Here is a 13,823-nt window from a genome sequence, read left to right on the forward strand (position 1 = left end):
GCTGTGTTGCTGGATAGAAGAGAAACAGCAAATATATAAATCTATACAGAAACATTGTGGGGCCCAGGAACCAAAAATTTAATTTGGTTCATTTGTAAGAGTATGAAAACCTGGAATCTTATGAAAAGAAGAAACCAGGTTCATGTTTCCACTGAAAATTGTTGCGGGGTGGGGAGGAGGGCGGAGGAAAGGACTTTACACTTACAAACTGTCAGATGGTCAGGTATGAAATGCTGTTTATTCATCTTGCACCTGTGCAAAGAGCAAAGCAAAGATGTTTCAGACCATCTAAGTGGGGCCGATGATTCTACTTTGCCATGGACAGTACAGGATAACTGACAGACCATTGGGCCTGACAGACGTGCTATCAGAGTCAGACAGCTACCTGCATGGACTAAAGACTATGTTATGTAATTACTACTGAAAAAGGAGACTAGTACTCAGTTATAATTAGAAGATTAATTCAAGTTACCTAACCATTTATTCTTAGCTATTGTTTATTTATTTGCTAATTACTGAATTGGTGTTTATTAATATAGTAACAAGCTATTGCACTATTACTGTTGTTGTAAGATAGGGTTAGTTCTTAAGATGGGGGAAATGTGGTATTGATAGATCCAGTATTGCATGCTGGGAGTTATAGTCTTTGAGTTAATTTTTTCTTAACAGGAAGCAAGAAGTGTAAGTGTGTGAGTGTGTGTCATGGCTGGAGTCAGGGACTACTACTGCAGCTGCTTCTGGAGCTGCCTGCTGGCTGTCTAAATAAAACCTCGTTGGATTTCACCCTTTTGGTCTCAACACAGATTTCCATAGTCTTGGCTTCCTACATACTACTCATTGGCTCCATCAAGCCCTATTTGGGGTTGTACGTTGGTTTCATAAACGGGGATGGGAGGGCAGCAAACCATTGTTTCCTCCTTATTGCCTGTTTTCAAAATGTATGTTGGTCAAAAACCCCTCCAAAAAGTCCACACGTGGGCTGGATATATGGGTCGACCATGTGGGGGAGGGGGAGTAGAGGCTAGAGAGACACCTGACAGGGTGAGGGAGCAAAAAGGGCTGGGCACCCCCCACCCCACCCCCTCCCCCGTGCCAGCAGTAAGAAGGAAGGATCGGGGTAGACTGGATGAGAGACCAGAGGGGTTTGCAATTACAGCATCTACTGACCCAACCCCCAACTGCAGATGCCACTACAGCTGCTGGCTAGCGAATAAATTCTACTCTCTCCATACCCGCTGTGAAATACATACGCATGAAATGAATTTTATGCAAATTTATTTCATGATCACCAAAGAGCCATAGATGATCATTCCTTTCGGTGATTCCAGAGCTCTATCATCTTTCCTCCAGTAAAGCAGGGTGAGAAATCCATTCAGTGCCCCCATGAGTGCAAATTGCTCCAGAAGGGATGAGAAAAGGTGGGATCATGGCCACTTCCCCCCGCACATTAGTCCATGACACTGACTGGGCATGCCATGAAGGAAGGACAGGTCCCAGCATCTCACGGTTTACCAAGAGTGCCCTTCTGCAGGCAGGGGATCTTGGTGAAAATGTGTCCTTTCCAAGACATAATCCTTCTTTGAGCTCACCCTGACATCACACCACTATCAGTGTAGACTTGTGTCTATTGGGCCCAATGCAGCCCTAAGAATACAACCAAAATTGTTCAATCCCCCCTGAAGAAATCAGTAAAATTTGCAAGACAGAGGACAAAAATCACACAGATAAAATCAGATGGGAATTTAACTGAACTGTTTTTCTCAACTGGTAATTTCTTTTGCACTCATGGCACATGATATGTGCTAATGCATATGCTGTTGAATAACCTCAGTTATTGTGCATTAGAAACAGTAGATTCTAAGTGCAAGAGGCAAATTCATTCAAGCGTACATTTGCTAATCACAGTGTTTTTGTTCCTTTCTCTTGGCCCAACAGTACATAAAAATGTGTTAAATATTAACAATAAAAACAAAAATCACAAATTTATAAAAAAAAACTAAAAAAACAACAACCACTGCCAACAAACTGAAGACACACGTGAATTGTCCAGAAAGACTTAGAAACTGGGGAGGGGTTTCTAAGCAAATCATGCAGAAACTATTTAATCAAAGAGCAAAGACAATTATAACATCTGTTAAGCTTTTGTGTAGGTTATAATTAGATGCTGTGGAGGAGTAGCCTTTAAAGGGGGATCCTTTAACATCTGCTGTAAGGACAGACAACACTGCACAATGAATGACCCTCTAAATGCAATCAGCAAAACATGAGCTGTGCAGAGTTCACACAAGCTGCATATAAAAGATTGAGGACAAAGTATTTTGCCAAGAGTCAATTCCTGCTGCACTTATTCAGGCAATATTCCCACTGGGGCATCCTGGAGTTTTGCCTATATCATGACTGCAAGTTTTGGACCCCAAATCAAATGCAAGCATAATTGTACCTCTGAAAAACAATATTTTTCTCATTTGTCTCATTGTCTTGAAATCACATGCTATTGCTGTATATCACAGCCACTTAATGACTTATTGAAGCTGTATCTATAAATTTAGAACAGTCTCAAATACATTTTATCCACATGTTGATTTTTTAAAAAAAGGGAAGAATTTCAGTCTAATTAGTCCCATATATAACTGCATTGTGCTGTTAGAGGGAAGTGAGTCTTATTTTAAAAAATTAATCATTCAGTAGCTTCCAAAATAAACCCCAAATTTTGCCCTTGAAAATGTCCACATGTTTTAAGCAGCATTACTCAGTGAAAATGTCAGTCCAGCAAGCAATTATTTTATTCCGTTTAAGAGGGCCCTCTACTGGCAAAAACACCGCCCCCCCCCAAAAAAAAATTATCAGTGTGAACCATTTTGTAAGATTCCAGGAACTGAGTATTTATTATAAGCACATGTTATAGCCAAGTTATTTCATATCTTAAAAAGATACACCTGGGAGCTCTGGAAACTAGCAAAAAGAAAATAATGAAGGAGAAGAAATTGGGTCATTATTTTATCCCATCTAAAAGTTGCTTTGCCAGGAATACTACTTTCTTTACTCTGCAAATGCAACTCTGGATATCAGTTCTGCACTGAAGATAAAGACTAATTGAATAGAACAATTCATCGAGGGCCAAATTGTGAGACCCTTATTCATTTTGAGAAGTACCTTACTCCGCAAGTAGTCCCACTGATTTCAGTGAGACTATTCGTGGAGTATAGTATTACTTAGCATGGGTAAGGATATCAATCTGTCCCTAAGTATGAGAAAGGCAAAGTATGAATGCTAATTACTAACAACAATCAGCTAAGCAGAGCTGTTTCTGCCTCTCTCCTTTCCCGAATATCCACACTCTCAGTTCAGTGCTGCTGCAATCAAAATAAGGCAAGCAATAAAATTTGCCTCTATTGTTGCATGCAGTAATTAAGTCTTCCTATTTGTATTATGTGTGAGTGACAAAGAAAGAAAAGGACACGGTGAACTGTTGTATTTAACAATTTAGATAAGGATGAACTATTATAATCAATTAGTGTGATCAAAGAAAATAATGGGTGATGTATTTGATGCTGCACAGACCTATTGTATGTGCACACCATCCAAAACTAGGCTGGCTCTGGAAAAACAAACAGTATCATTTCATGGCAAGCCTATCAAACATGCCGTTCAACAACAGCATTTGTTCTCTCAGCGTCTCAATGCTAATAGCCCATCTTTCAGCAACATAATGTTTATCCACTGTTTTAGTATCCAAGCTGCTTTTCACAGAGTTCACATCATCCATAGCCTATAGACAATTTTACTGACAACTATTAGCACCTTCTGCTGCGATACAAACCATATTAGCATGACTCACTGAATGCCAGTCAAAGAAATCGCAGTGAGATTTCTAGGTAATTTTCAGATTATAGCGAGCCCGTTCCTCATCCTGAAAATACCTTGATTAATTTACTCAACCACCAGGAAATATCTAAAGTAATCAAGGTTTCTGCATACCACACATCATTAGACACGTGTGGATCAGGGTATTGTAGGCATTATGACTAATGTCCTATTTCTATTGTAAAAGTATTTTATTCTATGTAATAAAGTCAGCAGAGCTTACAATAAAACTGCATTTTAGAAGCTCAACACTTCCACAGACAGATTAGCATTTTTGTTTTACCGTGGTCCTAATCCAGCAAGGTGCAGAACTCCCTGAACCCCCACTGAAATCAGTGGGAGTTGTGGAGCATCTTGCAGCACCAGTCCCTGTAACAAGAGTGCTTAAGTCTTTAGATAATTCTGCTGCTCCCTTTGCAGAACTGTACAGTGTTTTTGTCCAAAATTAGTCCCTCCTGTCAGGTTGACTGGCTGAAGTCTGCACTTACTGCATTTCTTTTCAAATTGAAAAAGAGCCTGAAGAATAGAAATGTTGCTGGCAATTGTCCACTTTCACACCATACTAAAATGATAGATGATTATGCATATGGCATCCCCGGGCACATTTTCAGGGGCCAACCCTGCAGTCCTTACCAAGGCAAAAATCCAACTAAAGTTGTATCTACACGATTGGGAGTCTCTTGTGTATCCTAATTTGGTTTAATGAAATATAAAATAGGACCGTATATTATGTTGCCAACCTAAGGTAAGGAAAATGAAAGAAAAATGGCCCCAAATTCTCAAGGCTTTTAGCGTCTGATCCCGCTCCTGTTTAAATCAGTTAAGAGTTCTGCAATTGACTACAATGGAAATAGGATTGGACCTCTCGTAAGTGTTGATGAGTCTCAGTTTCTGCTCATTTAAACTCCAATCGTCTAAACACTTGCACATAGGAGTGATTTTATGTGGGTGAGTAGCCCCATAGAAATCAATGGGGCTTTTCATGTGCACTTATGCATAAACCCACACAAAAGAGCCAGAGGAAGAGGGGGCTGGTGGTACCCCCTTGTAGCTTTTAGCCCAATGTTTAGAGAACAGTGTTTCTCAACCTCTTTGATACCAGGGAACAGCTTGCTGAGTTCCTAAACTGTGTCAAGGAGATCTCAGTGACCATGGACTGGTCGTTGAGAAACACTGGGTTAGAGCACCTGTCCCAAAATACCCCAAAACTGAGTAGTTAGGGCACTCTCCAGTGAGGGAGGGACCCATATTAAAATCTCTTCTCCACATCAGGCAGAGGGAGGAATTTAAACTGGTTCTCCCACATCCTGAGTGAGAACTGTAACCACTGGGCTAACTGTTATAAAGGGAGGGGAAGTTACCACTTGCTTCTTCCTGGAGTCTGTTTGCTTGTTTTTAATAAACATAAGGAAGTGCTTAGGTGCTTATCTGCAGGAGAGGACCCATGGCTGTGAATCATGACTGCAGATAGGTGCCTCCCTCCAAATCAGATGTAGATGCCTAACTCTTTCTGAGGGTTGTGGTGTAGGCCATACCCCTCTCCTCCATATTTCCTACCGTCTAGTTTAGGCGTCGTCCTTCTAAAAGTGCTAGGGAGCCTGGATGTCTAACTTAGGGCTATACATTCCAGTAGGTGGCAAAGCACCACAAAACTTAGGTCCTGCGGTGCTTAGTGCTGCAATGCCTATAGCCTCCTTTAAATCTAGCCCTAGGATAACAATCCTGAGCATGGATCCAGCCAGCAGGGGTGAAAGTAAGTTGGAATGGGTCAGTACAGCATACCAGTACAGTGTACCGGTACAGGCCAGGGCCACCGACGGGGGGTGGCGGTGGGGGCACGAAAGGGGCAGCAATGTTAAAGCACTGCCATGGCAGCGCTTTAATGTCGTTGCCCCTTTTGCCCCCAAACCCCGGCCGCCAAACGGGGGCGGGCAGGCAAAAGGAGCAGCTGCCCCAGGGCAGGCAATTTAAAAGGGCCCGGGGCTCCGGCCCCCGCTGCTGCTACCAGATGTGGTATATGCTGACCTACCCTCAGATGTTTAACAGCAGGAGCTTCCTTCCGCCTCCTCCTGCAGGAAGAGTGCTTTGTTTTCCCAACGGAGATACATCATTAAGTAGAGGAAGGTAGTAATAAAAAAAAGATGTCTCCAGCTTTTTATGGCCAGTATTGTGATCAGGTGGCTCTTCTGGAGAATAGACAGTATATCTGAAATTACACTAAATAGGGTGGTCTTCTGCTTAAGGCAGGGGACAGGGAACTTGAACATCTGGGATGTGTTCCAAGCCTTTCAACAGAGCACCTGCGCAGTCTTTGGAAGGTCACCTCTGTGCATCAGTCCCTCCTCTGTAAAATGGGGACAATGCAATTCCCAACTCACAGGGTTGTTTGAAGCTGAGTTCAGTAGTGATTGTAAAGCACACTCTGATCCTTGGATGGAAGGCACTAAAGAAATATAATGTATTATTAATAGCACTTAATAGGGCAGCCCCTTTCAGTAGCGGTTCAGTTATTTATCATTCGTTGTTTACAGCTAACAGAAATAAATAAAATAAAAATGCTACTGTCCCTGTTGTAGTAGAATACATCTCATTTTACATGAATGGTTTCAATGGATGATTTACAAACTTTTAAACTTTCTATGCTTCCAGAGCCATTACAGAGATTAAAAGTCAAACCAGACTAATTTTGCCCTCAATGTAAGTATAGATGAGCAGGAAATACAACTTCATAAGGAAACTATGTTAACTATTTGAATGAATTTTGATTGTCCTAAAATGACACTAACTTGGGAACCACCATAAAAACTTCATCAGCCAACTGATGAAAAATATTTATGATTTTTCTTTGTTTTCTAATCCGAGTGTAATTTTGCAGTTACACTGAAAAAAGTCAAGTTAGCATAACCATCACATGCAAACATAAAATTTAGAATTAAAGTTGTGATTTTTCTATTACCCTTGCTATATGGGACTATTAGCCACACTTGAAACGGATTCAGATGTCTGACTGTAATTCCTGCTATTAACTGCGTACTTGCTGCTGTTATAAGGAATCCTTTACCACAACTAGTAATACTGAAACACAATGCAATATTTTTTAAAAGAAAAGAAGCTTTGCAGATATGATAAAACACTAAAACAGCAAAAGCCTTACTTGCAGTTGTTCAATTAAAACATGCCACAGTCCTAGAGAAATGAGAACCATAAGAAGTCTTTGCAGTCCAGAAATTCTCTTGAGTTTATCCAGTGGTTATTTACCAAGCTTTAAAACTCTGTGGTCAGAAGAACAGGGTTAGCTTTCTAGACTATCCACAAAGTCCTACAGTAACTGCAGACATGAAGTTTGCTGGTAGTTGGTTTTTCTGCTGTTATGTAGTTGCTCGGTACTTGTAAATACAAGCTCTGTGGACAAAGTCCCAAATGACATCACTGGCAGCTGCTTATTGTTGAGTCTTTATTAACTGACTGTCAAAAAAGAAAAGAGAAGGGGAGGGAAAAAAGCACAACTATCTCCCCTGCAGCACAATTTGCATCTTAGTAGGAGCTTCAGTTCTACATAAGTAAATACTTCTAGTTACCCAAATTACGATTTCTTATGACCAGTAGTCAGTGTGTGCATGAAAAACAGAAAACTGAGTACATCCTAATCAACTTACACAATGGAAAGAGAGAGATTTAAATGAAAGCAGTACTTTATCAGGATTTACTTCTAGTATGTGTGTGCATATATAATTACACACAGGCACACATATAAAAGGAAACCTAGAGTCCATGTCAGTACTGGGCTGAAATCGAATATTCAGCTAAACTCTCATTGTAGAAAAATAACTTTCATAGTCAGCCCTGATGTTTTCCTTTATTTATCACTTATTTTGATCACACCATGACTTACAAGATAGTTTCATTTGTAGTTTCATTGACTTTTTTAAAGACTTCATAAAATCCTATTTAATCCCTCACTTTTAAAAGGTGAAAATATAAAGAGCAAGGAAGTTGAATGGCAAAGGCAGCTAGTCTGTCAATACTAGGTGGTAAGGACCTAAAGTACTGACCTTTCTCTCTGGGGACTGTGGTTTGGAACAAAACAGTGTTTTAAAAGTGAAATGAGTGCGACAGATTCTAGTCAGTCCCCCCCAGTCTGTAGAACACACATCACAAAACTAGCACTGACGTTACTTTGGCCAAACGCCTTTTCCTTGGGAATTCCTGCTAAAGGGGAAGTCTAGAACAGGACTGGCAGGAAGTTTGGACCTTGACTCCTGTTTCTCAGAAGTTGATCTTTTCACGTCAGAACTTAGGACACAGGAAGGGCACTGTGTAAGAACTGCATCTGTCTACACTATATCTGCAATCTGTTTAGGTTTCAACAGGGAGGAACTTCAATATTTGGAAGTATACATTGATTCTTCTTCAGAAAACAAAAATGCAGATTCAACCACAGACTGAAAGATTGAAGAACTGTTTAGAACCAAATTAAAGTAGTATTTTTGTTTGCAAATTTCTCAGCCATGATTAGTAGAGCAATCATCCTACACTCCTGCATCTCTTCAGAGACTAAAACTTGGGTCAGATCCTCAGCTGGTGGTAGTTGGTATAACTATATCAATTTACACCAGCTAAGAGAAGATATGCCAATTTATACCAGCTAAAGATCTGGCCCCTGGCCTGCCTTAATGATGAAAGGGCTCTCTCTTGCCAATATTTACCCCTGGGTTTAGTGATTACACAACAGCAGTGTATCTTGCTATCTTGAGTAGAAGTCAAAGGGACTGCTCACAGAGGTAAGGACTACACCTGGTAAGCTCTGTTGTCTGTTCTAATGCACCGTTTTACCTAGGACAGAAGATCTGGAACAAGAAGACAGGGTGGTCTCCTCCTGAAAATGGAGGTGATTGATGTAAAGTCTCTCTAGAATTTCTCCATGTGTGTCTGTACAGCTCCTTACCATTCAAGGCACTAGCAGTTCTACTACAATGGTATTACTTACTGCCTACCTCACAGTGGTGTCATTGCAAGCCTGCTTCCATTAAAGTCAGGGAGCAAAATTCCCATTGACTTTAATGGAAGGAGGGCGGGTCCCAATTTGAAATAGTGGGCAGGGAGTTACACGAGTAGTCCCACTGAAGCCAATGGAACAATTTGCAAGTGCTCACCAGTGCAAAGCCCGCAATCTGACTCATAATATTTGCAAAGCACTTTGAAGATGAATGTGCTTCAATGAGAAGTGTTACAACACAACATAATTAAAGTACATGGATTTCAACTCCTAAGACAACTTTACACCCCAGCCCTGCCTGCAGGTGGTATAGCAAAGAATTCCACTGAAGCATATGTTAATAGGACTCTGTACGGCTGCATGGGTCTGTTAATCAAGGCCTTATGTTGTTCTAACAGGAACAAACCCATCCGTAATCTGGAGGGGTTAGATTTACTGTAAATCTGATGCTAATTTACAATGTGATTTTCTCCGTTACTTGGCCCTTCCGTTGCAAAGATTTATATGCATTAATAAAATTGTAAAACACATGTTAAATTCCTACACATTTGAAAACAAAATCAGTTTGTAAACTGACACAAAGGGGGACCAATAGAAAAAAGAGGGAATCAGCATTTCATAAATTAAGACTAATAATTTTCAAATGCTTATTCATCTAAATGAAATGATCAAAAACTTATATTTTCTCAAAAAGAAAAGGAGTACTTGTGGCACCTTAGAGACTAACGGATACAGACTAACACGGCTGCTACTCTGAAACCTGTCATTATATTTTCACGATACAGTTACAATCTCATGAAACAAACAAAAAACCACACACACACACAAAAGGCAGCACTTACAGAACAAGACTCTGTTCCCAATGAATATTTATGTTGCTCAACCTAGTTCTTGTACATTTTACAGTATGGAAATTTGCAACTCACTAGGAAATTTTAGAGCATTTCTAAGTCAGATACTGGCACACATGACCAGATCACTTCCCCAACTAGAGCAGTGCAGAGGATCCATTGGTCAGATCCTCCCCGTTCCACAGGAATAGGTTGGCCCTGGCAGAACAGGACCCCAATTTTTTTAGACCCTCCACCTCAACATCTTTCACAACTGGACACTACTTGACTTGCCCAAGATAAAAGCCAACAGCAGAGGTGAAGCCTGAACATAGATTTCTTTATTCCTGTGCTCAGCTACCAGACTATCCTTTCTAAATAGACCAGGAAGAGATTTTCCATGTAAGTTAGGGTTGTGCATGTTTCTGCTCCAGGGGAGACAAGCTAGACCTCTTTCTAGGGGAGTAACCATTAAAAATCATTTTGCACTGTCACAGCATTTATCAATTTAATTTCTGTTCTATGACGCCACAAGACACAGCCATCTAAGCTTGTTTGGGTGCAAAGGCAGCAGGATTTGTTAGAGAACAAGATTCACAGATTAAAATTCAATCACTAACTAAACATTGGCTACCAGAAGATGAAATACTTAAGGTCGTTAAAAAATAGTGGTCCCTACTGGAACCAATACACCGTAGGCAGACTCTATCCACACATCTAAGAAGCAAATTTATTATAGCTTGCTTTGTAGGGAGCCAGTGGAAATGGGGGATTTATGTACAAAAAATTGGTGAGACAACAAAATTACTCAATTCACACAGGTATTAGGCACTCCTCATCAATTATGTTTCCCTATCACAGTATACTCAGCTTCTGTTACAACCCATGTGTGTTCTGATAAGCCCTTATATCTCACTGACTGTGTTAGTTTTAAATTCAGGAAGCCCTTTATGAAGCCAAAATAAAGCAAAAGCTGGTCTTCACATTGTATTGCCACCATTCAGGGACTGGAATACCATGAGAAGAGCAGATCAAGATGTTTTAGCACCACAAAAAGCTCCTGAGGCATTATGAAAGGTCCATGTAACCACATACACATTTAAAAGGCCCAGATACCTAACACATCAGTACTAAATTCCATACATACACCCATTTTCTACCAACACGTCATCCCCAATGGTTAGTTAGGTATCCATCTTTTCTCCCAGTGCAGTACCCTGACAGCTGAGATTCCCTGGTGGTCAAACCACCAGTAAGAAGACTGGACAGAGAGCATTTTCAGTGAGGTATCCTCAACCATGGCACATGCATCCTGCTTTGGTTCATTAAAGCCTAAATTTGTTGACCTTTAGGTCACACTGAGAATCTTAGGGCTTGACTACACTACTACCTAAGTCCAAGTAAGTTACATCACTCAGGAATGAAAAAACCACCCGGTGAGTGACGTAACTTACATCAACTTAAAGCGGTGTCTACGTCATGCTATGTTGGTGGGAGATGCTCTCCCATCAACATAGCATATCTTCACCGGACATGCTAAATTGACACGGCTGCATTGATACAGCAGTGCTGATTCAGTGTGGTAGTAAAGACAAGCCCTTATTTGTTCCCCAGGCTATTCCTGGGGGTGAGGCAGGACAAGCAGATCAGTGGATGCAGTAGCAGCAGTTACGTTTCAGAGGGCTACGCTGCTGGACATTATTCCTAACTGGCTGCATTATTCCTAACTGGCTGCATACAAAATGTACATTTACCGAGACCACTGAATGGGTGGTGCTTCTTTCTTAATTGACAAAAGGATTCTCCTGAATATGTCAAATTCGGCTCTCTCATACACTGGTGGAAACCTGGAGTGCCTCCTGGAAATCAAAGAACTTTCCCCAGATTTACATGGTAGCATCCGAGGCCAGAATTTGGTCCTACATTTTAAAACCTTTTGAACACTCACTTTAGCCAACATAAATAAGTCCTGAACAGCATGACAATACAAATGCCTAAACATACCTTGGTTCCTAGCACGTTCGCACAGTAAATATTTTCGGAGCCTACTAGCTGGGGTGTAGCAAGCAGACAGGACAAACAAGGGAGTGAAAATATGTGAAAAAGGTATGTGGGAGTAGGATATGCATCTCCTTAAATTCTCATTGTTAACACCTGATCTTCACTTGAAACAGTATGATCAGCCTTGGAAGCTTTTGATCACCAGGACAGTTTTGTTGTTTTCCCTGCTGGGTGATTTTTCAAAGCTCACTCTACCTCCCTTGCATGCCAAGGAAAGTGAAGAGGTAAGAGACGTCTTTAGCAAGGCAATGCTTTCTTGCTGTAACAAACAATAGATTTCTCCTCAGACTGCAGAGAAAGCCGCTAACAATATTTAATAACAGTAAACTGCCCTCTGATTGGCTATTCCACAATCTAATGGAGTCATAGTGCAGCATAAATCTAGCTTGTCTGTGGTAAATGGTCTCAAAGTGAACTCGGGGGATAAGTACATGCACTTAGAATGGCATCTCCACAGTCTTTCCAGTACTTGATTGACAGCTTTATGGGATGACCTGTGCATTCCCCAGATCTTTATTAACCTCTCTAGTACCTTAGAAGGTGATTCAGCATAAAGTGCATCATGCAAAGGTGCATTTGTGCAAGAATATCTCCTCCAACTCAATTCCTGCACCATCCAAAATCTTATCCTTAATTACAAAGATGAAGCCTTGAAAGCAGATACTGTCATGAAACATAAAGGGCTAATATGAAAGATTTCCTCCAATATTTTTAGCCGTTAGGGAATCTAAAATGAACCTATTAGTTCTGCCAGCTACAACAGTGATATGCAACCAATTTCAAACACTTCTGTGAGGCTCCCTCACCACTGCTACCATAGTATTGTGCTGAGAGCCTTCCTGTTTGTGACAGGGATCGTCTGGCTCAGAATATCATGACCATTACCCTTAAAGAACATTTGCTTTCACAATAAGATTTTTTGTGAAGCTGCCTCATTGTAAACTCACAACAAGAATATGCAAGTTTTAAGCCAAGCTTGAGAGTTCTATTTGTGTCATGGTTCATGACAGTGGCAGTGAGTGGAACTTTCAATTCCCCCCTCCACACCCAACAGCAATCAAAAACTTTTTTTTTCATTTTAATGTTTAATTAAATGCAGGTAACATACAAAACTGGTTTGGGGTAATTTAAAGGTTTAAACCCTCTTCTTTTCCTTTCCGCCCCATTGTCCCTGGAACTATTACAATTATTCAGACACCAAGGGCCTGATCCACAGCTCATTGAACTTAATGGCAATGACTTCATTAGGCTTTGGGTCAGGCCCAAAGAAAGAACATTCCAAGGCCCAAATCCTGCAAAGGTTTATGCCCAGGTGCAAAGTTAAGCACACGTGAAAGTCTTTGAAGGTTCAGGACCCTGGCTCCAGTCCTAAAATGAGTTAGGCAGAGCTTGACATCTGTCACACACAGGAGCAGTCCCAGTGGGGCTGTTGTAACTGGTCTCTAGTAAGCCATGAGTCTTAGAATGGTACCCGCACAGTCTGTTTCCAATGGGAGTGCTGAGATGCCTACAGCTCAGCATGTGTTTAAGTGACAGCACAACTGAGGCCTTAATGAGAACACTGACTGATCTGAGCTCACACTCCTCCCTTCTGGATATATCGCTCTCTGTCAAAAAGCATAGGTGTTACAGTGCAAAACCCACATTCCTCCAGATGCAGGCATCTGGCTTCTTGGCAACCCGGTTGTGACAGGTTCCACAGCAGCTGTGATGGCTCTCTGTTCTTTCAGGTGACTAAATGGTCTTGCTGTCTGGACTACCCTGTATTCCTGGATGAGAGCCCATTTACCTTTTTACTCAATGAACTGGACATTGGAATGGAGTTAATCACTTGCATTTCTCTATGTGTCTGAGAGCAGATTCTTACACATGGTCCTCCCACCCCACATCCCTACACATCAAACTCATTGTTTAACATGCTCAACCCAATCCTGACACCCTTACGTAGGCAAAGCTCACGGACCCCAACAATCGCCTGTAGTGGTGGGAAGGGCCATCCACCCAAATTGGGAATATTTGCTATAACATCTTTCCGTGTCTGTCCATTGGAAACTTCACTGCTCCTTCATTAT

At 41.1% G+C, this 13,823-nt stretch overlaps 1 protein-coding gene across 2 annotated transcripts in view; it reads right to left on the reverse strand.

The window, feature by feature from the left end:
- Positions 1-13,823, reverse strand: part of NCKAP5 (NCK associated protein 5) — a 623,444-nt gene that overhangs the window by 570,080 nt on the left and 39,541 nt on the right. The window contains exon 1 of one of the 2 annotated variants that reach the window (XM_073305278.2): positions 7,019-7,216. The exons of the other annotated variant lie outside the window; for it this stretch is intronic. The gene's annotated coding sequence lies outside the window, so the exon portion shown is untranslated. Of the gene's footprint in view, positions 1-7,018; positions 7,217-13,823 lie in introns of those variants that run through there. 2 annotated transcript variants of the gene reach the window in all.

This window comes from Lepidochelys kempii, chromosome 11 (genome assembly GCF_965140285.1).
Source record: "Lepidochelys kempii isolate rLepKem1 chromosome 11, rLepKem1.hap1, whole genome shotgun sequence".
NCBI lineage: Eukaryota > Metazoa > Chordata > Testudines > Cheloniidae > Lepidochelys > Lepidochelys kempii.